This window comes from Solanum stenotomum, chromosome 2 (assembly GCF_019186545.1).
Source record: "Solanum stenotomum isolate F172 chromosome 2, ASM1918654v1, whole genome shotgun sequence".
NCBI classification, from domain to species: Eukaryota; Viridiplantae; Streptophyta; class Magnoliopsida; order Solanales; family Solanaceae; genus Solanum; species Solanum stenotomum.
This window is the reverse complement of record NC_064283.1, coordinates 13,110,875-13,137,739: the sequence shown is the minus strand read 5'-3', so window position 1 is coordinate 13,137,739 and position 26,865 is coordinate 13,110,875. Positions and strand designations below refer to the sequence as shown.

General features: G+C 34.8%; 2 pseudogenes; both read left to right on the top strand.

The window, feature by feature from the left end:
* Positions 1-2,219: 2,219 nt before the first annotated feature.
* The window catches only part of LOC125855649 (uncharacterized), a 50,635-nt pseudogene continuing 25,989 nt past the window's right edge, over positions 2,220-26,865 (top strand).
* On the top strand, positions 15,690-18,441 carry LOC125855648 (protein REPRESSOR OF SILENCING 3-like; annotated as a pseudogene).

Sequence of the window (26,865 nt, the reverse complement as noted above, 5' to 3'; positions counted from 1 at the left end):
CAAATAATAAGCATTCAAATAAGGTGTAATATTTGAGAAAATACAACCAACCAACACATAAGTTCCAACAAATAAATACCAAAAAGAGACTTTAGAGAAGAAAAAAGTGGGTTACATCTCATATCTTTCAATTATCATATATTTTTCATTACTTATTTATTTTATGTTATTTCTATAATCTAAAGTAAAATTGATTGTTTTTATTTAACATGGAATATTTTTTCACATTCATTCTTTAAAAGATAGGATGTTGAAAGTACTATAGAAAATTGCTTTGCTTTGTTTTGTTAAGTTGATTTCTTTTCTAAAATTTTGGTATGATATTAATTATCAATCTTATATTATCTTTTTTATTTGATTTTTCTTCATTTTTTATTGCAATTAAAAAAGTGGAAAGAAAAATGAAAATTTACATTTGTTTAATTTGTTAATTAGTAGTCACAGGCTCATAACTCACAATATAAAAGACTTTATTTTACCTTTTCTATAATTAATTCTCAATTTTAAGAAATAATAGTAGCTTATTTTGATATTAATTCTAATCTTATAAATTAGCCTAATATGTGGTTATGTGTTTGTCAATATTTGACTAACCTTTTCATATTATACATTAATAAAATTAACACACCCTTCATATTCCATTTTAATGGAGGATAACAGAATCCTTACATGCTCCATTGCATTCATCATTTTTTTAAATTCAAATACTAAAATATAATGGACTTGCATTATGTTCATCAAGTACATTCATGACTATCATTACTATCCCTTACAAGATAAACTTAGACGAATTGGGCATGAATTTAATTTGTTTGGGTTAAGATAGTTAGAGATCGGAAATGAGTTAAGAATGAATGATGGATTATTTCTTTTTTAAAATGGGTAATTTCATTTGATTTAGAGTTTTCTATCCAATTGAAGAGTACGGATCAAAAGTTTGTAGATGATGGGTATAAATGACCAGATAGTATAATTGAGGATAGAGCCACCTATTAAACAAAAAATTAGGGATATTTTTTACCCTTCTTCCTACAATTAAATCAAGAGATAATGATAACGTCAGACAATATAATATAGTGAACATATAATTAATCAGAAAAAAAGTTGATTCTAACACGTATATTTTAACATTCGCGCGAAGCGCGGCTACGCTCCCTAGTTTGTATATAAAATTTGAAAATGTGAGAACTTTTCTTGTGCTGCCACGTAGGCGTTATTACATCTCATCTTATATTATATATAATTTTCATTTCAAATCATTTATACGGTAATTAAGAAGTTAGAAAATTGTCTCTTTTCTTTTTTAGCTATTTAGTAAGTGTGAGTATCTTGAATGACCAAAGATAATTTTGAAATTTCTCATTCCATTTTTTCTAACATTTTACTTCTTGAATAGTCTATCAACAGTACACAACATGATTCTGCCTTTTTAAGTGACAGATGACATCGTCATCATTTTAGGTTTTCTTCTTTTACGATCAAAAATCCATTATTAATTTCGTTCATACAATTCAATGTTCAAAAATTTGAAATGACAACACACGCTAAACATTCAATTTTTACCCACCAAAATTATTACTCCCTCCGTTCCATACTGATTGAATTTTTGAGGTGTCTCACACTCTTTAAAAAAAGTAGATTAAGACATAAATTGAATATAATTTTCTATTTTTACCCTTATTAATTACTGTCAAATTTATTGAAGTCATCACATTGAAAATCCAAATGAAGGGTAAAATTGAAAGAACATTCTAAAAGTAATTTTGAAAATTAAATAATTAAATTAATTTGAAAAATAAAAAATGACTCAAGAATTCAGCTATTATGGAATGGAGGGAGTAATTAATAAGGTTAAAATCATTCTCATTTTCACAAGAATAGGAAAGGTTGCACTCCAAAACATAATTAAATTCAATAAATATAGTAATTTAAATTACTCCCTCCATCCACAATTATTTGATAGCTATACTAAAAATAGATGTCCAAGATTAATTGTCAATTTAAACAATCAAGAAATAATTAGTCATTTTTTTCCAATTCTACCCTTAATAACAGTATAGTTCAATTGAAAAGTTATGTGGACTTTTGATATTCTTGATATAATAGGATTATATTAGTCAAATTACATATCGTATTAAATTTTTTTTGAGGGGTGTGCATGACCTTACCTGACAAACAATTGTGGACGGAGGGAGTACATTAATTGTTATTCTCGAGGTCATCTCTTAATCCGCATTTTACACTCTTAGATTTTGCTTCGGCCTGGTGAGCTTTTCTGCTTCTCAAATTACTTCTATTTCAGCCAATTTGTTGTTCTTAATTCCAAAGAGTGAGTAATTTTCTCGTGTCCAAGCTAAACTGATGCTTAATTGGAAACGTAAAGACTGTAGGGGGTAATAGTTTGGGTTAGTTGTTTAGTGGAAATTTGAGTTTTTGATCATATGGGGAAAGTTGGTATGGAGAAATTGTGTCCTTGTCAAGACAAGGACATATATCATGACCTTTGTAGTGCATTGGAAAGATGTGTTCATGTGGATGAAGATTATAAAAGCTTGTTGTTATTTATAGAGAAGGGTGGAGTTGCCTATGGTGGTGATAGGGATAACCCTAGACTTGCTTATTTTGAAGTTGAAGCTGACCCGCTTTATATGAATTTCTTGGCTAACACTAAGCTAGATGGAACATCATATGTTTCTAAAGTTAATGATCAGAATGGGTTGACAGTGTTCATCAAGTATGAGAGAGATAGGAAGTTGGAGATTCATGGGGTTGAAAAGGGTCAGGATAATGTTAGGGAAAAATGCGAATTGGAGAGGAGTTCAAAAGTTCTAAAGACTAATGCGAGAAAGAATAGGATGGAAAATGGGATTTTAAGTAAGAAGCAAGGAAATGAGGATATGGATTTAGACAATAGGAAGCAACGAATTGATGTGGAGATTGTACCTGGTAAGGAGCAGAAGATGAAAGGTGGGATTTTGAGTAAGAAGCGACAGAATGAGGATATGGATTTAGATAACAGGAAGCAGTGAATTGATGTGAACATTGGACCTGGTAAGGAGCAGCAGATGAAAGATGGCATTTTGAGTAAGAGGCAAGGAAACGAGGATAGGGATTTAGATAACAGGAATCATAGAATTGATGTGATGATTGAACATGGTAAGAAGCAGAAGATGAATGATGGGATTTTGAGTAAGAAGCGTCGAAACGAGGATAGGGATTTAGATAACTGGAAGCACATAATTGATGCGAACATTATACATGGTAAGGAGCAGAAGATTCAGAATGATAGCAAATTCATGGATGTGGAAGTAAAAATTGAACCTCAAGAAGATTCTGATTGTAAGTTATTTGATTCTTGCAAAAAAAAATTGTGTATGAAGATATCATTGTCTCAAATCTTCATTTGGTAATAGTTGTTTTTTTATGAAGCTCTTAAGGAGGCAATATCCCAAAGTGAGGTAGAAATCCTTGAGAATGTAGGTGCAGAGGTACGCAGGGGCAGTAGCTCTAACCCCTTTGTACCTTCAGTGGAACATTGCCTGAATGTATGATTTCAATTCTTCTGCTACTTTCACTAGTTCTTGTGGTCCCTCCTTTATTTTATGTTACCTCTTAGTTTTGGTTCACCGTGATAATTCTTGTAACCATTGGCTGCTAATTTTATGTATCAAGCTGGATGCGACAATCATAGATTCTAGGTACAGGATGGAGGTTTTGAATTTATTGATGAGGCCCTACAATGAAGAGGAGTATAAGAAGCTCTGGAAAGACATTAAGATGCGATTACCATCTAGCTCTACAAATGGATGTGGGAAATCCCTTCTATCACTCCATAAAGGTAGGTTAATAGCCTATGGTTTGTTTTCCAGCATCGTGGCATCTCTTTGCATTTTGAATGCTTTTCCTGTGTTTTGAATTATTCTCAGGCCATACCTTGATTTCAAATTTATGTTGTCACTTTTAAGATAGTATCCAATTCCATAGGATTCCTGCTCTTCATTTAGACAACTTAATAATAGTTCCTTGTCTTGTTCTTTCGCAAAAGAATGAACTAACTTGCTATCAAATCTTTACTGAACTGATTGATAAAAAGTTTTCTTTTTTTTTTCTCACTTTCATGTAGCTCGTAGTAGAGCATGTTCTCCTTTTGTTTTATCTACACTTTTATTGTTTTATTTCCACTAGATGTGGAAGAGTAGAGTGTTTTTAGTCGATTAAAAAGGGAAAATTCAGATCTTTCTTCTTAAAAGTTCCCATTGATCATTGTTTCCCTTTTCAATTGACTCAACATTTTGTATGAACAAGGCATGACCAATTTAACTTTTGATACAATATAATGTTTACTCACAGTGAAGTGCCAGTGGAAAAAATAGTCATGTAAGGCAAGTGACCTCATCAAAAAGAAGAAGTCATTTAAGGCAAGTGGACAAGTTGTGACTCCAAGAAAGGGAACAAAGAAAATATTTCTAGGAAGGAATTACTGCTTTTGAAGCCTGAAAGCCTCACCGAGAAACAAAAGAGTTAAACTTTCCAAATATGCTGAAAGTCATTGACTCATCGATAATCAAAACAGTGTCTCATTCAAATCAATGTTGTCAAAGGCTCATTTAAGGCACACTTAAAAGGCCTAAAGCACATAAAAGCTCATGGAGGGTGATTCTCCTCACCTAGCTGTGCTTCAGTGTAGGCAACCCATTATTTGCATCGATTACTTATTACACGGTACATCCACATCTTGGGTACCAATTCAGCATTACTAAATTGACAGCCTAGAACCAAGCTACATACTTCTTGATGCAAGGTGATTTCACAGTATTGAGATAGGAGATGAATTAAATTTAGATTGGGTGTTTGGCTTGTAGGGGCATTTTGGGCTTTTGAATTATACTTGTTTTCAATGGCCTTTTAAGTGACTTGATTAAGTTTTCTAGTGCACTTTTGGAGTTATTGTATGTTATGGAAGAGAAGGAACCCCGTTTGCAGATTCTATTTGTTTCACTTGGCTTCTTGGTTTAAGTGATAGCAAAGCGAAAGGAAATAAGAGTTGTGCATACCTTATGAAGCTTTGTAAACAAAAATGTCATTCTTTTAAAAAGAGCAATCAATGATCTATCTTAAATATCCATCATACCAGAAATCTCATGAGTGCTCTAGAAATGTAGAAAAAAGAAAAAGGTCTCCTGAAATTGTGTACATGAACTGGTTGTCCCTTACATATGTGCTCTCATCGTTCCTATAAAAAAAGATCTATGCTTTCATGATGAAAGCATGTTTTGGAAACTCTAAAGTTGTTTGCTACTTTATGACTAGAAAAGGACAAAAGATATTGTAATTAGGTATTGATTTTCTTCCATTTTGAAGACATTAAAACTTAGCTATATAAACCCCAATAGCTTGAGGGAATAATGAAGCTGATTTCTCTCTTATTTTCTCTTCCGTTTCACATGGTATCGGATCTTGGTTTAAGGCCACCGACATTGGAAGAAAAACTTTGGACACGTTCCCCCCCCACCCCCCAAGCTATTTTTCTTGGCTGTCCGAACAGATCTTTAATTTCGGAGGTGTTGTTATCAAACGAACAGCACCACGAGACTTGTACCACCACCGTGATCAAAACCACCCAATCAGCTACGCTACCAACGGCCAGCCCATGCTCTCATGGGCCATTCAAAGCCGTTAGATTATAGCTGCTATTGTCTCATGCGCCAGTGCGTGAGCCATCTTTCGATCAGTTTGCCGAAAAGATTCTTTTTCCAACAGGGTCACCCCTCAATTCTGAGAAGATCGACACGTGATTCCAACCTTTTTTCGGTGTGTTGTGTGGTGATTACAACTTCATTCCGTCTAGGGTTTACAGATTCTGGCAACTGTTTACTTCCAGATTCTTACGATTGCAGAATTTTCAGATTTAGGTAACATTTACATTAGGTCGCTTGGTTCAGATATTTTTACTTCTTAATTCCTAAGAGAGAGTTATTTCCTCAAGAGGTGTGCCCAAACTAAAAACATCATAGGAAACCTAGGGAGTAATAGTTTCAGTTAGTTGTTTAGTGGAAATTTGAGTTTTTGATTATATGAAGAGAGTTGGTAAGCAGGAATTGTGTCCTTGTCAAGATAGGGATAGGTATCATGAGTTTGGTAGCGCATTGGAAGGATGTGTTCATGTGGATGAAGATTTTAAAACCTTGTTGTTATTTATAGAGAAGGGTAGATTTGCCTATGGTGGTTATAGGCATAACCCTAGTTGTACTTATACTGATCTTGAAGCTGACCCGCTTTATATGAATTTCTTGTCTAAGACTACACTAGATGGAACATCATATGTTTATAAAGTTAATGATCAGAATGGGTTACCTCTGTTCATCAAGTATGAGAAAGATAGGGAGTTGGAGATTCATGGAGTTGAAAAGGATCAGGATAATGTTAGGGAGAAACACAAATTGGGGGAGAGTTCAAAAGGTCTAAAGGCTAATGCGAGGGAGAATAGGAGTGTCTCCATTGTTGAGAAGCAGAAGATAAAAGATGGGATTTTGAGCAAGAAGCGAGGAAACAAGGATAGGGAGTTGGAGATTCATGGAGTTGAAAATGGTCAGGACATTGTTAGGGCAAAATACGAATTGAGGAGTTCAAAAACTCTAAAGACTAATGCCAGAAAGAGTAGGATGGAAGATGGGATTTTTAGTAAGAAGCGAGGATAGGGATTTAGATGATAGGAAGCACAGAGTTGATGTGAAGATTGTACCTGGTAAGGAGCAGAAGACGAAAGATAGGATTTTGAGTAAGAATCAAGGAAACAAGGACAGAGATTTAAATAACAGGAAGCAAAGAACTAATGTGGAGATTGTACCTGGTGTGGAGCAGAAGACTCAGAATGGTAGCAAATTCATGGATTCCGGAGTAAATATAGAACCTAAAGAACATTCGGATTGTAAGAATTGTTTGATTCTTGCAAAAAACCTTGTGTATGATACCGTTGTCTTGAATCTTCATTTGGAAATAATTGTCAGTTGGTTTTTGAAGCTCTTGAGGAATGCATGGGCAGTAACTCTACCCCATTTGTACCTTCAGTTGAACATCGCCAGAATGTATGATTTAAATTCTTCTGCAACTTTCACTATTTCTTTTGGTCACTCCTTTTTCCTTTATTTTATGTTACCTTTTAGTCCTGGTTCTCCATGATAATTCTTGTAACCATTGGCTACTAATTTTATGTATCAAGCTGGATGCGACAATCATAGATTTTGCATATAGGAAGGAGGTTCTGAATTTATTGATGAGGCGTTATAACGAAGAGGAGTATAAGAAGCTTTGGAAAGACATTAAGATGCAATTACCATCTAGCTCAACAAATGGACGCGGAAAATCCCTTCTATCACGCCATAAAGGTAGGTTAACCACCTACGATTTGTTTTCCAGAATCGTGACATCTCCTCGCATTTTGAATGCTTCTCTTGTGTTTTGAATTTTTTTCCGGCCATGCCTTAGTTTCAAATTTATGTAGTCACTTTTAAGATAGTATCCAATTCCATAGAATTCCTGCACTCTCATCTAGACAATTTAAGAATAGTTTCTTGCCTTGTTCTTTCACCAAAAATTGAAGTGAACTTGCTAGCAAATCTTTACCACTTTTAAGATAGTATCCAATTCCATAGAATTCCTGCTCTCTCATTTTTATGTAGCTGGTAGTAGAGTATGTTCTCCTTTGTTTTTCTCTACTCTTTTATCTCCATCTCACTTTTATGATTTTACTTTCACTTTGTGTGGAAGAGTAGTTTGTGTTTTTAGTTAATTAATGTTGAGAATATCATTAACTAATTATAAAAGCTTGCACACTTTTATAATTAGTTAAAGTTAATGATATTCTCAACAATTAAAAAGAGGAAACATTCAGATCTTTCTTTTAAAAGTTTCCATAGATCAATGTATCCCTTTTTAGTTTGACTAAACTTTTTATATGAACGAGGCATGACCAATATATCTTTTGGTCCAGTATAATATATACTCACAAAGAGGTGCCAGTCAAATTATAGAGGGAAATTGTCCTCACTAAGTTGCATTTCAGTGTAGGCAACCAATTACTATGTTGTTTACATATTACATGTTACCTCCTCCTGTTGGGTACATTAGCATTACTAAATTGACATCCTAGAACCAAGCCAGGTACTTATTGATGCAGGGTGATTTCATGGTATAGAGATAGGAAAAAATTATAATTTAAATTGAATGTCTAGATTTTTTCCCTCGAATTTGGTCAAAGTACCCAAAACCTGTTGACCAGATCGGGTATGGATACCACACCCACACCCACACTCACATCGTGTCAATACAGGTGCGGCACCGAAAGTGAAGAGTCTGAGCAATTTAGGTGAGAGGCAACCCACTCACTGAGAATCTATTCATAGGATGTTATTTCAATGGACACGTCGGTTCTACTCTGGAAGGATGTCTGGATAGGACAAGAGACCCTTATGCAAGCTTTTCCTGGTCTGTTCTCCTTTTGTAGCAACCTTGATATCATTATAGTAGAAAGTTGGGCCAATGGGTGGGATATTTCCTTTAGGAGGAATTTGAATGATTGGGAATAAACTATGTTGCTCGGACTCTTCAAAAATGTCAACGGGTGCGTGTCAGATTCGCCAAATGTAGTGTATTTTTGGAGAATCCGACATGGGTGCGGCATCAAAAGTGAAGAGTCCGCGCAACTAAGGGAATAAGTAGAGTGGCAGAACTACTACAAGTGTTCAATGACTTCAAAGGGTTGATACAATCAAGCGGAGACACACTGAGGATGGAAGGTTCTCTGTAAACAAACTGTATAAGAAGGAAGTGGGACTGCGTTAAAGACCTAGATTGACTATGCCAACTTTGGTTCTCTGTAGAAAAACTGTATCACAACCCAGGTTTGGTCCCTGTTTTTGAAACTCCCAGATAGCAACTGGACTATGCCAGAACACACTGCTGACTTAACTGTTGGATCCGGAGAGGAAGAAGCAAAAGTCAGAACAAATGGTTGAGAATGATCTCAGCTTGCATTTGGTGGACAATATGGAAGGAGAGGAATGAAAGATGCTTTGAGAATAAAACAAATTCCAGCCAGAAGGTCAAAGAGAAATGTATTGTCTCCTTTTATTTTTGGTGTAAAGAGGAATGTATAGAAGAAGCAGAACAATTAGTAGATTTGCTAGGTTCACAGTAATTAGCTTTGTGTTTTACTCTCTGTTAGCAAATTTTGGAGGTCTCCAGATATCCTTAACGTTAAGGAATACAACATTACCAATTTCAAAAAAGAAAAAACGAACCAGGGGAGGTGATTAGACAAAACTTGATATACCTTTAACTTATTGAGGACATGACCATAGATAAGAAGGTATGGAGGTGGAAGATTAGAGCGAAGGTTAGTAAGTAGCCAGATGTTACCACGCATTATGTGGGAGATATAGGGGGCTAGCCTCCTCTATCCTCTTCTCACTATTGGTAGTATTATTTAGTAATAGTGTAGTTTCTTATTCTTCTGTGGTACTATTTGTTGCTTCATTTGTTTTGTATCTCGTTATTTGGTGGTTATATTTTCCTTGCAATCCTGCTTCGATAACATTTCTTTTACCGAGGGTCTATCAGAAACAACCTCTCTACCCCACAAAGGTAGGAGTAAGATCTGCATACATCCTTCCCTCCCTAAACTCCACTTGTGGGATTACATTGGGTACGTTGTTGTTGTTGTCCTTTTTTGGAGTCAGCTATACGTGTCCTAACTATTCACGATTCTTATGGACCCAATTTTGTTCCAATATTCAATAGTTTGTGATTCGTTAACACTGGAGATTCTCTTCATCTTTCGCCTGGTGTACAAATCTCTAAACAGATCTAAAAGACTCCTTGTAAACACTGGCTTTGATGTAAGTACAACATAACTAAACTTTAAACTTTATTCTCCACAAGTTGGTAGGATCTTCTACATCTGTTGTGTTTTATTTTAATGCTGAATTTGGATGGATCCTAAGGGATTATAGTTTTTTAAAGATAATTTCCTTTCATATGATTTTTTGAGCCTACTTCATTTAAACACCTTTAATCTTCATGATTCCATACCTACCGACGGTTTCATTTGGAGGATGTCGGACGTATGATAAACCACAGTTTAAGCGAAATGCTCTTCCCTTACCGGATGTGTGATGTTTGTAACATTTTTTTAATGTAATCATTTCTCGTCTGGTCTAATCTTTTATCACCGTACACCCATCTTAATAGATGCACTTCTGCCGGACTCATCTCGTGGAAATCTTGGACTTTAGAGGTCCAATATGTACTCTTATATAGCATCATTGGTCTTACAACTATTTAATAAAATTTGCTTCACTTTAATAGGTATCTTTCTATCACAAAATACTCCCATATCCCTTTGATCATCCTGTTTTCATTTCATTCATCAATGATGCTGGTGTTGCATGAACCTGATCGACCCAAAAGGCATGGCCAAGTCCAAGATGAGCACGACCATCATAAATTAGGTATCCGGTGAACTTAGTAGTTTACTTGGAATATTAAAGCGGTAAAAGTTTCACTCATGGATAGAGACATGGAAATGCGGAAGGCTTGTAGTCTTGCCTTTTCATCCTCGGGTAATTGAACTCCCTTGAGATAGGAATAATAAAGAGTAAAAGATGGCTTCACCTTAAAATCATTCTGTAATAGGTTAGTGTAAGAAGAGAACTGGAATTTTCTCACTTCTCAATTTGGCTGTCTAGGCACCAGGAGAAGTGTTCCTTTCTGTTTGGACAGTTGCATAGGAACTATACTGAGAACTTGAAAAACATAGAAAAATTAAAATGAGCAGGTCTTTATGCGAAATAGGGTGGTGATCATATCAATCATATAAATAGATTGCAATGCATCTGGTGGAATATGTTTGGCGCATAGTCAGCGGTTGGTAGACATTATTTGAGATTTGTTACTACAATGGATTTCTGGAGGAATAGGAGGAAATTAAGACATGGGAAAGAGCTCATTGACGTTAATATGAACTATAAAAAAAAGCGCTCAAGGGAGTTGAGAACTCTTTTCCAACAGAGTACAACACCTCCTTATTTTCTGTATACTTTTGGATACTTTTGGAGAGCACGTGATATTTTAGGAAGTATTGATGCAAGATGCTATTTTAAGGGAATAATGTTTTTATGTAAGACTGTTGTATGTGGCAGAGTATTGGCCCGTTAAGAACTCATGTTCAAAAGATGATAGTGGTGGAGATGTTGAGGTGCATGTATGTAAGAATGAAGATCTCCCGGACAAGGTGGGAGTGAACTCTATGGTGGACAAGTTGAGGAAAGCAAGACTCAGATGGTTCGGGCATGTGAAGTGGAGGTACACAGAGGCCCCAATGAGTATGTGTGAGAGGTTGGCCGTAATGGGTTTTAGGAGAGGTAGGGGTAGGCCTTTTTGGAAGAGGTGATTAGACAAGATATGACTTAGCTCCAACTTTTCGAGTACATGACCTTAGATAGGAGGTTATGGAGGTTGCGGATTAGGTTAGAAGGTTAGTAGGTAGTTGAACATTGTCTCATTTTTGGATGGGATAGGCTTGGTGGTAGTTTGATGTATTGTACTTGTTTCCTGTTCATACCAGTAGTAGCATCTTTCTCGTAGTTGTCTGTCTTATGATTTTATTACTCCTTATTTACCGTGCTTCAATTATCAAATTAGTTGGTTATTGTTATCGTTCCTATTTTTTGAATGATATGTATGCTTTCTCAATTATTTTTTATGTCCTCTTTATGTTTTCCTTTTAACTACTGTGATGTGTGTTACTTGAGCCGAGAGTCTTTTGAGAACAACGTCTCTACCTTAGGGGTAAGGTATGTATGCATTGTACCCTCCCCAGACCCTGCTAATGGGACTACACTGAGCTTGTTGTTGTTGTCTTCTATGTGAAAATTTATCTTACTATGTTAATAAGTTATAATCCTCACTATGAAGATGGAAAATCTACTTGAGAAGGTAAGAAACAGGGATAGAGACACTTGTTTGTAAATCCTATTGATCGAGGAAGGCAATACAAATTTAATTAAGAGTTTATCCAGAATTAAGAGTTGTGGATGTAGCGGGATTGTACATAAGAGATGCATAATTAGGGTTTGCTTCTATGTAATTCAGGTTGGATTTCATAGAATCTTAGAATAGTTTTAAGCTTTTTTAAGCTGCTTTGTTTAGCATTTGTGTTATGTTACAGGCCTTTCTATTTAATTGGGGTATTCTTTCGAGTTTTGTAGTCTTTGAACAACAAGAACAGGGTTCCCAATTAGCTTTCAATAGTTTGTGTTGCAGAAGAGAAAAAATTACCATTTGATTGCTTGCCTACTTGAATTTCTTGGGAATATCAAACCTTCTAGTTGCGACTATCATATTGGCTATTGATGTTCTTATTTCTGCTATTTTCTGTACCACTTTGTATCCCAATCAGTGATGTGATCGCTATATCAACAGCGATTTATTAATATATTTTTATTGTCAAAAATGCAGCTGTCAATCGGGCAATCAAAATGGCCAATCACGACAAAGATAAAAAGTTGAACATCATGCGTGGATTTTTCTTTTGGTTAGAGGTGAAGGCTATTCCCTACGATATATTGACTTCAATGAATGTTCCGTTCTTTTCTGTGTTTAACATGCTCCTTGCAGTGACCATGCATGTGAATCTCCTCTCACTCATTCCATAATGAAAACCACAGTATAAAATACCCTTTTCCCACCAATCAGCTTGCTTATCTTCAGATTCCTTGAACCAATGGTTGCTATTTTCCTATTACCGGTCATTTGCCTCTTAAAGTATGGAAGTACTGCATTTTAACCTCAAAAAAACATGAAACATTACCTGGTTGCTCAAATGTACTTTTCTGACTCGAAATTTTCAAGGATCAGCAAGGATGACAGATCTAAATTCTACGTTCATGTATCTTATCGTCAAAATTCTGATGTATATTTGAGGTTTGAGCCAATGGAATTTCAGTAGTTACCAAGATTGACCAATGGAATGAGAACAAGGACACCAAAGGATAATTACTGCCTTTCATCTCAAATAAAAACATGAAAATTTTTCATTCACCATTATGTTCTCATTATTGCATGTTCTGCAGAAGCTAGTGGCTTATACTAAAAGTATATTTTGTTTCAATATCTCAGCATCTAACTCGGCAAGATGCATTCCAGCCTTGGGAGGATGCAGAATGTCTCCAGACGATGCCTGGATCTTCCTAGAAGCTGTTACTTTTCCCCATTTCCCAATGTCAATGTGTGCCATAAAAACAAGCAATGGAAGAAAACCAGCAACAATTATTATGCCTTAGGGTCGGCTATATGAATACTCATTGTCCATATTCCTTATTTAAGCTCAACTCATGTCGTATCATTATACTGTTGGTAGAAGAAACCCAAAGATTAATATTTCAATTATTGGTCGATAACATTTTTGTTGTGCATGATCCATTTGTGAAAAGTTTTCAAGACAGACAGAGAAGGTGAACCTATCAGACGAAGTGTGTACTCTGTCAATAGAGCTCCCTTGTCCAGATGAAATATTGGAGTTAGCATCTCTATTTCTAATCAATTTGGTACAATAGTGATCACATTAAGTTTGGTAAATATTTAGAACGACAAGTACGATAATACACGGATAAAAACTATAATTACACATTATATCAATAATTAAAATCACTATTTACCCTATTCTTAAATATTAACTATGGTAGCAAATGATAAAGATCATCATTGATTGTGAAAAAAATAAAACGAAATCAGAATAGTTGACATGTACGGAATATTTTGTTCGTTTTTTAAAAAATTTGTACAATTATCTACATTTTATATTTGACAAAAAGAATATTATACTTGACTTGTTAATTATGTGTTTTTGTATAGTGTTAAACATCAACTATTTAATTTTAGTAATTATGAATAGAAATAGCAATAAAGTAGGTAGATAAATGAGGTAACCTTAAATATATGTGAACAATGAACGGAATAAATTCAAATAAATGTGGAATGGTGTAGATGTATGAAATCTCATTTTTTTTGCATCCGCTTATTAGCCTACAATAAAAGAGTGCACGTTACATGAATTAACATATAATTAGTGTAATTTTTTTTCCTTTTATTTATTTTTAAAAATATCAAGTATAATTTATAATATTTATTATGTTTAATTTCTAATTTCTGTTCGAATTTCAATACTATCGCATATTATTTTGTGATATTAAAAGAGAATGTTTTTTATCTAATCTGATTTAGTTAGAAATTTTGATAAAAAAATATAAGTAATTTTAGTTCGTTATTGTATTAATATAATTTAAAAATTATTGTAAATTTGCAAATAAATCTACAACAAAAAACTTATCACACGCAGTGCCGGCTCTTGCCTATAAATTTTTAGGCCAATGCCTTATTGGGGGCCTCAAATTTTTATAAATAAAAAATCATGTTTAATTTTTTCATGAAATTTTTTTATTTATTATAAAAAGTACATTTATATATATATATATTATATTTTCTTTGCTGACACTCACATTAGTTATCCTTTTTAACTCCTTTTGCACTCTATTTTTTCAAATCTTTGATAGTTAGAGTAATATTCTGTCAAAAATATGAATCAATAGTCGAAAAGTATTGAACAAAGTAAATTACAAATATTCTCTTATTTCTTCGTAACTTTTCATATTAAAGTAAGTTATACCAAGTTATCAACTTTTTGAATCAAATTATATGATTCTAACTCTTATCTTTATTTAAAATTTATCAACTTATTACTTATAGAACTATATTATCGATTCATATAATAATTGTCTCAATAATGATGTTTTTCAATGTTGAATTGATAAAATCATGCTTAAAAATAATAATTTAAAAAAGTATTTGAAAAAATCATTTATAAAAAAGATATTAAGAATAATTTACATCTAAAAATTTAGAAAAATAAATAAATACAGATAAAATTTATTTAAATTTTAGGCCTCTAATTAAAATTTTGCTTTAGGCCTCGAATTATGTTGAGTCGTCCCTGATCACACGCACAATAATATTTCGACGTTATAAATGTAAAAATTTAATGCTAATTGTTGGTCTCATAACAAGTTTTTTCATATTCCCCGAACTCATCGGTAGGGGTGGTAAAATCAAATTCAATCTATCTAACCAGATTCAATCCATTTAGGTTTGGATTGGTTAGTGACCCGCCCATTTGTTAGCTCAACCCAATCCATTTCAGCCCATTAAAATATGGATTAGTAGGTAGCCCAAATTGATCTTTGAGAAGTTTAGTCAAAATATTTCTAAAAAACTTTTTTTTTAATATATTATATATAGTTATAATAATAAAAAAAATTATTTTATTAGGTACTAAAACATTATAAAATAATAAATAAAGCTATTAAAACTTAATAAAAATTGGACGGAATGAATTATGACCCTTGACTAACTCGATACCTAATTGTTTTAATCCAATCCATTTTGACCTAAACAAATTTGAGTTGAGTTAGACGTACTCATTTATTGTCATGACTTTGATCCACCCAAATTTGACTCAACCAGCCTAATTTTTAGTAGAAAACATTGATGTAAGTACTGGACTTCGTTTGCTGCCAGCATATATGTTAAGCATGGTCTTCAAAGGTTTCAGACCAAGGAGCTTGATTGCGTTGGACATGGCAGCACCGGCAGAGATGGCAACGGGCGAAGGAGGCAAAACATCAACGAAGAAAACCGTAAGAATATATGTTGGTGGTTTAGGCGAAAGTGTGACGGCTGAGGATTTGAAGAAGACATTTTCAACACCACAACTCGGAAAAGTGGAATCTATGAACCAAAGGCCGCAGCTTTGCTTACTTGGATTTACTTCCTTCTTCCAACAAATCCCTACCCAAACTTTTCAGAAACACTTTTTTCTTCATTTGAAATGTGAGCGGGAAAAAGATGCTACATTGCCACTACTTCGACTCATCTGAAATGACGGACTCCCTGAAAAGTCAGAAGTTGGATGAAGCGCAGATTCGGATTTACTTCCCTAAGTTAGGAAAGATAAAACCAGTGTCTCTTAGAGGAACTGGTAAGCATAACTACAGTTTTCAGCAAGTGGAAGTTCCTTCTTTACCTATCCATTTTTGTGATTGTGAAGAGCACTCTGTTACTACTTATACAGACGAGCACAAATCACTTTGTAGTTATGACTCAAAGGATGGTGGAATGGATGAGAAAGAGCTGAATATTATGAATTCAGTCTTGAACAGAATTTTTAAGAGGGAGAAATATGAGAAAACCCCTAGATATTTTAAATTATCAAGGAAGTTCAAAGCTTAAATGGCACAGTTGATCATGACAAGAATCTAGTCAACCAAGAAATGGGAGATGATGATAATCTCATTCTCCATGTGTTGGCTGGTGCAAATGATAGAACGACTATGGTAAAAGATACAATCCAGGAAGCAATGACAGCTATTCAGGCTAATGAAGATTTTGTTGACCAAGAAATGGATGACGATGATGAAAACCTTATTATCAATGTAGTGACCGGTGCAAAGGATAGAAACACTATGTTCAAAGATCCAACCCTGGAAGCAATCACAGCTATTCAGAATTTGCTATCCAAGGAATCACGACTTGCTACAGATATACAAAAGGAAGGAAGGATGATGCCCTCAAACAGAAAGCGTAAAGCACCTTCAGAGGTTAAAGATGGTGAGGCACATACTTTGCTGTCTAAAGCTGAAGCAAAGCAGAGTTTGGAATTCAAACGAGATAGCCAGCTATTAAATAGAATTGCCAAAGAAGTCTCCATGGAAAGATCTCGTTAGAGCTAGTAGTGATGCTACATTCAGTGTATTGGATAGTTTGCTGAGTGCTATTCCTGGTAAAGAGATGCAGTATGGCTCTAATGGTATTAGTGAGTTCTCCTCTGACGAAAAAGATGAAGTAACAAACGATGAGGAAGTATCAGATCACCTTGAAGAGCTGGATAAAGTTGAATCTGAAGATGACGTATCAAGCGATGAGGAAGTATCAGATCAGCATGAAGAGCTGGATAAAGTTGAATATGAAGATGAAGTATCAAATGATGAGAAAGTATCAGATCAGCATGAAGAGCTGGATAAAGTTGAATATGAAGAGAAAGTACCAAATCAGCATGAGGAGCTGGATAAAATTTCCACTGACAATTTAGATGGACCTGTAGATATTTATGTCAGAGGTGCTGCATGGCGACAAAAATCTTCAGGGAAAGAATTGGTTCGTGATGCCACCAGAAGTTCTTTCAGCATTTCGCAAATTTTGCCTGGTCTAAGGCTTCCAAAACCAGAGTTGCCAGTGATGGGAGAGACCAGAACAGCACATAAATCTAACAGCACGGATAAAAGTGATTCCCAAGATGTTTCTGTAGAGGAGCAGAATAATGTTCATTTCAGTAAAGAGCTTCCAGTGTTGGACGACTATCAGCAGAAAGAAACAATGAAGAATTAAGGCAGTGCTCCAACTCCCGAAATGGAACACGTATCTGCATTAAAACAAGAACTTGTAGGAGATACTAACTACAACGAAACTTGTTCTTTCATGGGGATGTGCTGCTTCAATGAAGGAGTGAACGAAAACGAACGCAGCACTAAGTGGGTCACTCAAGAAGAAGATTAACGAGAAAAAGTAGTGGATACTTCAGAATAGCTTCATGAAAGACATGACAGCTCCAAGTTACATGGACAATGCAATTCCCTTTTCATTTAGGTGCATAATTCTTATTTCAGAATCAGTTGTGCCATTCTTGAATCTGTAGCTTTCCATTTGAAGTTTATACATGGACATCCCTCTGTTGAAAAAAAAAACATAATTAAATTCAATTAAACTATCTAGGCAGCATTTTACACTCTTCTTCGATTTTGCTCCGGTCCGCTGAGTTTGTCTGCTTCTCAGATTACTTCCATTTCAGCGATTTTTTGTTCTTGATTTTAAAGAGTTTGGGTTAGTTGTTTAGTGGAAATTTTCTCATGTCCAAACTAAAACCAATGCTTAATAGGAAACCTAGAGATTGTAGGGAGTAATAGTTTGGGTTAGTTGTTCAGTGGAAATTTGAGTTTTTGATTATATGGGGAAAGTTGGTATGGAGGAATTGTGTCCTTGTCAAGATAAGGGCAAGTATCATGAGTTGGTAGTGCATTGGAAGGATATGTTCATGTGGATGAAGATTATAAAATCTTGTTATTTATAGAGAAGGGTGGAGTTGCCTATGGTGGTGATAGGGATAACCCTAGATGTCAGGATAATGTTAGGGAAAAATATGAATTGGGGAGGAGTTCAAAAGCTCTAAAGACTAATGCGAGAAAGAATAGGATGGAAGATGGGATTTTAAGTAAGAAGTGAGGAAATGAGGATAGGGATTTAGACATTAGGAAGCAAAGAATTGGTGTGGAGATTGTACCTATTAAGGAGCAGATGATGAAAGATGGGATTTTGAGTAAGAATCGACGAAATGAGGATAGGGATTTAGATAACAGGAAGCACCAAATTGATGTGAAGATTGTACCTGGAAAGGAGAAGCAAATGAAAGATGGCATTTTGAGTAAGAGGCGAAAAATGAGGATGGGAACTTAGATAACAGGAATCATAGAAATTAGAATTGATGTGATGATTGTACATGGTAAGTGGTAGAAGATGAATGATGGGATTTTGAGTAAGAAGTGAGGAAACGAGGGTAGGGATTTAGATAACTGGAAGCACATAATTGATGTGAACATATACCTAGTGAGGAGCAGAAGATTCAGAACGACAGCAAATTCATGGATGCGGAAGTAAAAATTGAACCTAAAGAAGATTCTGATAGTAAGTTATTTGATTCGTGCAAAAAATTGTGTGTGTGAAGATATCATTGTTTCAAATCTTCATTTGGTAATAATTGTTGTTTTCTTTATGAAGCTCTTAAGGAGGCAATATTCCAAAGTAAAGTAGAAATCCTTGAGAATATAGGTGCAGAGGTAGGCAGGGGCAGTAGCTCTAACCCCTTTGTACCTTTAGTGGAACACTGCCTGAATGTATGATTTCAATTCTTCTGCTACTTTCACTGGTTCTTTTGGTTCCTCTTTTATTTTATGTTACCTCTTAGTTTTGGTTCACCATGTAATTCTTGTAACCATTGGCTGCTAAATTTGTGTATCAAGCTGGATGCGACAATCATAGATTCTTGGTACAGGAAGGGGGTTTTGAATTTATTGATGACGCCCTACAATGAAGAGGAGTATAAGAAGCTCTGGAAAGACATTAAGATGCGATTACCATCTAGCTCTACAAATGGACATGGGAAATCCCTTCTATCACTCCATAAAGGTAGGTTAATAGCCTGCGGTTTGTTTTCCACTTCGTGGCATCTTTTTGCATTTTGAATGTTTCTCTTCTATTTTGAATTTTTCTCAGGCCATACCTTGATTTCAAATTTATGTTCACACTTTTAAGATAGTACCCAGTTCCATAGGATTCCTCTTCTCTCATTTAGACAACTTAATAATAATTTCTTGCCTTGTTCTTTTGCCAAAAAATTAACTGAAGTTGCTAGCAAATCTTTACTTTCTGATTGATAATAAGTTTTAACTTTTTGTTTTTAATCTCACTTTCATGTAACTCATAGTAGAGTATGTTCTCCATTTGTTTCTCTACATTTCTATTGTTTTATTTCCACTAGGCGTCAATTAAAAAGGGAAACATTGAGATCTTACTTTTTAAAAGTTCCCATCTATCATTGTTGTACCTTTTCAATTGACTCAACATTTTGTAAGAACAAGGCATGACCAATGTAACTTTTGATACAATATAATGTTTACTCACATAGAAGTGTCGGTGGAAACAATAGTCATGTAAGGCAAGTGACCTCATCAAAAAGAAGTCATGTGAGGTAAGTGGACAAGTTGTGACTCCAAGAAAGGGAACAACTAAAACATTTCTAGGAAGGAATAACTGCTTTTGAAGTCTAAAACCATGTTGCATGGACTCTTCAAAAATGTCAACAAGTGTGTGTCGAATTCGCCAAAAGTAGTGGATTTTTGGAGAATCCGACACGGGTGCAACATTAAAAGTGAAGAGTCTGCGCAACTAAGGTCTGAAAGCCACACAGAGAAACAAAAAACTTACTTGCCAAATATGTTGATGGTCATAGACTCATCGATAATCAAAACAGTGTCTCATTCAAATCAGTGTTGTCAAAGGCTCATTTAAGGCGCACTTAAAAGGCCTATGGCACATAAAAGCTCATGGAAAAATCCCATCTTCCATCCTACTCTTTCTGGCATTAGTCTTTAGAGCTTTTGAACTCCACAATTCGTATTTTACCCTCACATTGTCCAGACCATTTTCACCTCCATGAATCTCCAACTCCCTATCCTTATTTCCTTGCTTCTTACTCAAAATCCCATCTTTCATCTTCTGCTTCTCAACAATGGAGATTCCCCTATTCTCTCTCACTTTATCCTTTAGACCTTTTGAACTCTCCCACAATTTGTATTTTTCCCTAACATTATCCTGATCCTTTTCAACTCCATGGATCTCCAACTCCCTATCTTTCTCATACTTGATGAACACAGGCAACCCGTTCAGATCATTAACTTTAAAAACACATGATGCTACATTTAGCTTAGTCTTAGCCAATAAATTCATATAAAGCGGGTCAACTTCAACTTCAATATAAGTACAACTAGGGTTATGCCTATAACCACCATAGGCAAATCTACCCTTCTCTATAAATAACAACAAGGTTTTATAATCTTCATCCATAAGAACACATCCTTCCAATGCGCTACCAAGCTCATGATACATGTCCCTATCATGACAAGGACACAATTCCTGCTTACCAACTTTCTCCATATAATCAAACTCAATTTCCAATAAACAACCAACCTAAACTATTATTCCGTAGGTTTCCTATGACGTTTTTTAGTTTGGGCACACCCCTTGAGAAAATTACTCTTAGGAATTAAGTAGAAAAAAATATCTGAATCGAGCGACCTAAAGTAGATATTACCCAAATTTGGAAATTCTGCAATCGTCAGAATCTTGGAAGCAAACAGGTGTCAGAATCTGGAAAACCTAGATGGAATGAGGTCTTAATCACCACGCAACAAACGAAAAAATCAGAATTAAGTGCAACCAGTGTTGATCTACTCAGAATTGAGGGGTGACCCTGCTGGAAAAATAATCTCACCGGCAAACTGATCAAAAGATGGCTCACGCGCTGGCGAGTGAGACAACAATAGCTAGAATTTGATGGCCCTGAACGACACGTGGGAGCGCATGGACTGGCTGCTGGTGGCGGAGCTGATTGGATTTTGCTCACGGTGTTGGTTTCATCACAACACCATCGAAATTAGAGATCTTTTCAGACAATCACAAAAAATAGCTGGGGAAAACGTGTCTAGAATTTCTCTTCCATTGTCGGTGGCCTTAACCAAGATCCGACACCATGTGAAACGGAAGAGAAAATAAGAGTGAAATAGGCTTCGTTATTCCCTCAAGCTATTGGGGTTTATATAGCTAAGTTTTAATGTCTTAAAAAGGGAAGAAAATCAATACCTAAATACAATATCATTTTTGTCTTTTTCTGGTCATAGAGTAGCAAGCAACTTTAGAGTTTCCAAAACATGCTTTCATATCAAACATCGTGAAAGTATATATCTTTTTTTTTATAGGAATGATGAGATCACATATGTAAAAGACAACTAGTTCATGTACACAACTTCAGGAGACCTTTTTCTTTTTTTCTACATTTCTAGAGCACCCATTATTTGCATCGATTACTTATTACCCGTTACATCAACATGTTGGGTACTAATTTAGCGTTACTAAATTGACATCCTAGAACCAAGCTACATATTTTTTTAACAAGGGCGATTTCACAATATAGAGATATGAGATAAATTATAATTTGGATTGGGTGTTTGGCCTGTAGGGGCATTTTGGGCATTTAAAATATACTTGTTTTCAATGGCCTTTTAAGTGACTCGATTAAGTTTTCTAGGTGCGCTTTTGGAGTTACTAGTCTTTGGAAACGTGCGTTACACGTTTATCCCCTATTATTTTCATAAAATTTGTACATGCCTAACTTTATATCTTCAAACCTACGTTTCCAAAGACTTTTATTTTTATAAAATTTGTACATGCCTAAGTTTATGTATTATTCTACTAAGTATGCGTTTAGTCAAACACAACAATATCATCTAATTTTAACACATTTTTAGTTATTACTCCCACTATTCCTTTTTAGTTATTATATTGCGCTTTTTAAGAGTCAATTTGACTAATTTTTAAAGTTAATTTAGATTACACTAATTTTATATTTTTGAAATAAAAATTTAGATATTCAAAAACTATATGAAAAGTACTATAAATTGCAAAAAAAAATTCACATCAATATGATGGAAAAATACATTTGAAAATGTTAGTTAAAGTTTATATCGTTTGACTATTAAAAAGAAAATAGTAACCACTACAAAAGAACGGAGGGAGTAGTTCACGAAATAGGAAATGTTGAACTATGTAAAACTAATTAAGATAATATAACATCTAACATTATCAGAGTTGCTGACATAGAATTAGCGTTGATGTTTATAATATTAAAAAATGATTAAAACACCTAAATAGGACTAACTTGCTTTTTACCAACAAAAAAAAAGCACAAGTATATAAAAAATGATGTACCACATTAGAGGCAACCATGCTATTCCCATGTATACATGTCCAGTAACTCCATTATCTTTAGAATGTGATACATAATCTTTAGGTTTATTCAAAAGTATGTAATTTTAATCTTGTTAAAAAATGCAACAAGAAAATAACAAAAAATTTCATCTCATACACCAAATACCTTTTCAAGAAGCACCATATATTAGGAAACCAGGATTACATCCCCATGCTGGTTCACTACTAAATCATCAAAAGCTCAATTCTGTTAAATCATGATTATAAATTCTAAACTCTTCGTGTATGGAGAAAATGAATGAAAAGGTTGGTATATTTTATTAGGAAAATAAACCCTTAACTGATTACATGTATATTGACATTTCAAAAGTTAATATTGCAATAAAGATCGGAAGAAGAAGCAATTCAAAATTGACATTAAATAAACATAATTAAGTACTAAAGAAGTGGTACAAAGTTCAAGAAATAGTAAATACACATTATAGTCTATGAGAATTCAAAATATACGTTTCACGAACTATAAGAAGAAGCCTAAACATCAAAGTTATTCATATACTAATGACATACTGTTAATGTATATAGTCTCTTACTATTAACTGATTTATTAATTGTATGAATAGTATTTACTACAACTTTTGGGTTTTCTAGTGTTGTATACTATAATATTATAATTACTATCTAAATATAATTAAATAGACATTTTATAACATTTTAAAATAGAGTAGTTTTTTTAATGGCATTATTGTAGTAACTCAATTTTATAGGGATGTTTTGGTATTTCAACTTTCAACTTTTTTTGTTCCCACTTATAGTAATATATGATAGTATGCTATGAAAGAGAAGGAACCCCGTTTGCTAATTCTATTTGTTTCACTTGGCTTCTTGGTTAAAGTGATAGCAAAGAAAAAGAAAATAAGAGTTGTGCATACCTTATGAAGAATTGTAGGCAAAAATGACATTCTTTAAAAAGAGCAATCAATGATTTATCTTAACAATCCATCATACCAGGAATCTCATGAGTGCTCTAGAAATGTAGAAAAAGAAAAAGGTCTCTTGAAGTTGTGTACACGAACTAGTTGTCTCTTATGTATGTGCTCTCATCATTCCTATAAAAAAGGTATATGTTTTCATGATATTTGATATGAAAGCATTCTTTGGAAACTCTAAAGTTGCTTGCTACTCTATGACCAAAAAAGGACAAAAATGATATTGTATTTAGGTGTTGATTTCTTTCCCTTTTTAAGACATTAAAAGTTAGCTATATAAACCCCAATAGCTTGAGGGAATAACGAAGTCTATTTCTCTCTTATTTTCTCTTTCGTTTCACATGGTGTCAGATCTTGGTTAAGGCCACCGACATTGGAAGAGAAATTCTAGACACATTTTCCCCCAGCTATTTTTCGTGGCTGTTCGAACAAATCTCTAATTTCGGAGGTGTTGTGATGAAACCAACACCGCTACGAGACTCAGACCGCCACCGTGAGCAAAACCCAATCAGCTCTGCCACCAACGGCCAGTCCATGTGCCGTTTAGGGTAATCAAATTCTAGCTATTGTTGTCTCACTCGCCAACGCGTTAGCCATCTTTTGATGAGTTTGCTGGTGAGATTCTTTTTCTAGAGTAGATCAACATTGGTTGCACTTAATTCCGACCTTTTTTCGGTTTGTTGTGTGGTGATTAAGACCTCATTCCGTCTAGGTTTTCCAGATTCTGACAACTGTTTGCTTCCAAGATTCTCACGATTGCAGAATATCCAGATTTGGGTGACATCTACTTTAGGTCGCTCGGTTCAAATAGTTTTTCTACTTAATTCCTAAGAGTAATTTTCTCAAGGGGTGTACCCAAACTAAAAAACGTCATAGGAAACCTAGGGAATAATAATTTAGGTTGGTTGTTAATTGGAAATTGAGTTTGATTATATGGATAAAGTTGGTAAGCAGGAATTGTGTCCTTGTCATGATAGGGACAGGTATCATGAGCTTGGTAGCGCATTGGAAGGATGTGTTCATGTGGATAAAGATTATAAAACCTTCTTGTTATTTATTGAGAAGGGTAGATTTGCCTATGGTGGTTATAGGCATAACCCTAGTTGTACTTATACTGATGTTGAAGCTGACCCGCTTTATATGAATTTCTTGGCTAAGACTAAGCTACATGGAGCATCATATATTTTTAAAGTTAATGATCTGAATGGGTTGCCTGTGTTCATGAAGTATGAGAAAGATAGGGAGTTGGATGCATGGTGATTTCATGGTATATAGATAGAAAAGAAATTATAATTTAAATTGAATTTGGTCAAAGTACCCAAAATCGATTGATCAGATCGGGTATGGGTTCCACGGGTGTGACACCGAAAGTGAAGAGGCCGAGCGATTTAGGTGTGAGGCAACCCACTCACTTAGAATATATTCATAGGCACAGTTGATCACTCTGAGAAAACCCCTAGATATTTTAAATTATCTAAGGAAGTTCAAAGCTCAAATGGCACAGTTGATCATGACAAGAATCTAGTCAACCAAGAAATGGGAGATGATGATAACTTCATTCTCCATGTGGTGGCTGGTGCAAATGATAGAACGACTATGGTAAAAGATCCAATCCAGGAAGCAATGACATCTATTCAGGCTAATCCAGATTTTGTTGACCAAGAAATGGATGACGATGATGACAACCTTATTATCAATGTAGTGGCTGGTGCAAAGGATAGAAACACTATGTTCAAAGATCCAACCCTGGAAGCAATCACAGCTATTCAGAATTCACTATCCAAGGAATCACGACTTGCTACAGATATACAAAAGGAAGGAAGGATGATGCCCTCAAACAAAAAGCGTAAAGCACCTTCAGAGGTTAAAGATGGTGAGGCACATACTTTGCTGTCTAAAGCTGAAGCAAAGCAGAGTTTGGAATTCAAACGAGATAGCCAGCTATTAAATAAAATTGCCAAAGAAGTCTCCGTGTATTGGATATTTTGCTGAGTGCTATTCCTGGTAAAGAGATGCAGTATGGCTCTGATGGTGTTAGTGAGTTCTCCTCTGACGAAAAAGATGAAATAACAAACGACGAGAAAGTATTAGATCACCTTGAAGAGCTGGATAAAGTTGAATTTGAAGATGAAGTATCAAGCGATGAGGAAGGAAGTATCAGATCAATATGTAGAGCTGGATAAAGTTGAATCTGAAGATGAAGTATCAAATGATGAGAAAGTATTAGATCAGCATGAAGATCTGGATAAAGTTGAATCTGAAGATGAAGTATCAAACGACGAGAAAGTATTAGATCAGCATGATGAGCTGGATATAATTAAATCTGAAGACGAAGTATCAAATGATGAGAAAGTATCAGATCAGCATGAAGAGCTGGTTAAAGTTGAATATGAAGAGAAAGTACCAGATCAGCATGAGGAGCTGGATAAAATTGCCACTGACAATTTAGATGGACCTGTTGATATTTACGTCAGAGGTGTTGCATGGCGACTAAAATCTTCATGTGGAATAAGACAGTTGAATAATTTTATTCATATCTTTCTATGTCATATATAAGGCTTTATATACATGAGAGATTGTGGAACAAAATCACCTAGATCCCATGATATATGGGATTCTATAAAATCATATATTTTACTAAAAAGAAGAAACATATATTCTAGATTACAACAATTATCTTTAAGATATTAAGGGATCAACTCTTGATATGGAGAATATCCTATATCAACCAACACTCCCCCTCAAGCGGGTGAATGGATATCTTCCATTCCTAGCTTTCTTATTAGATCTTGAAACACATTATTTGGCAGTCCTTTTGTTAAAACATCTGCCACATGATCTTTTTTAGATACAAATGGCGTGCAAATGAGTCCGCTATCTAATTTCTCCTTGATGAAATGTCTCTCTACCTCAATATGCTTAGTGCGATCATGTTGTACAGGATTATGAGCTATACTTATTGCTGATTTATTGTCACAATATAGTCTCATAGGTCCTTCCCATCTTATCTTCAAATCATCAAGGATTATCTTTAACCATAACAACTCACAAACCCCCATGGCCATAGATCTAAACTCGGATTCTGCACTTGATCTGGCTACTACATTTTGTTTTTTACTCCTCCAAATCACCAGATTTCCTCCTAAAAAAGTGCAATATCCAAAACTTGACCTTC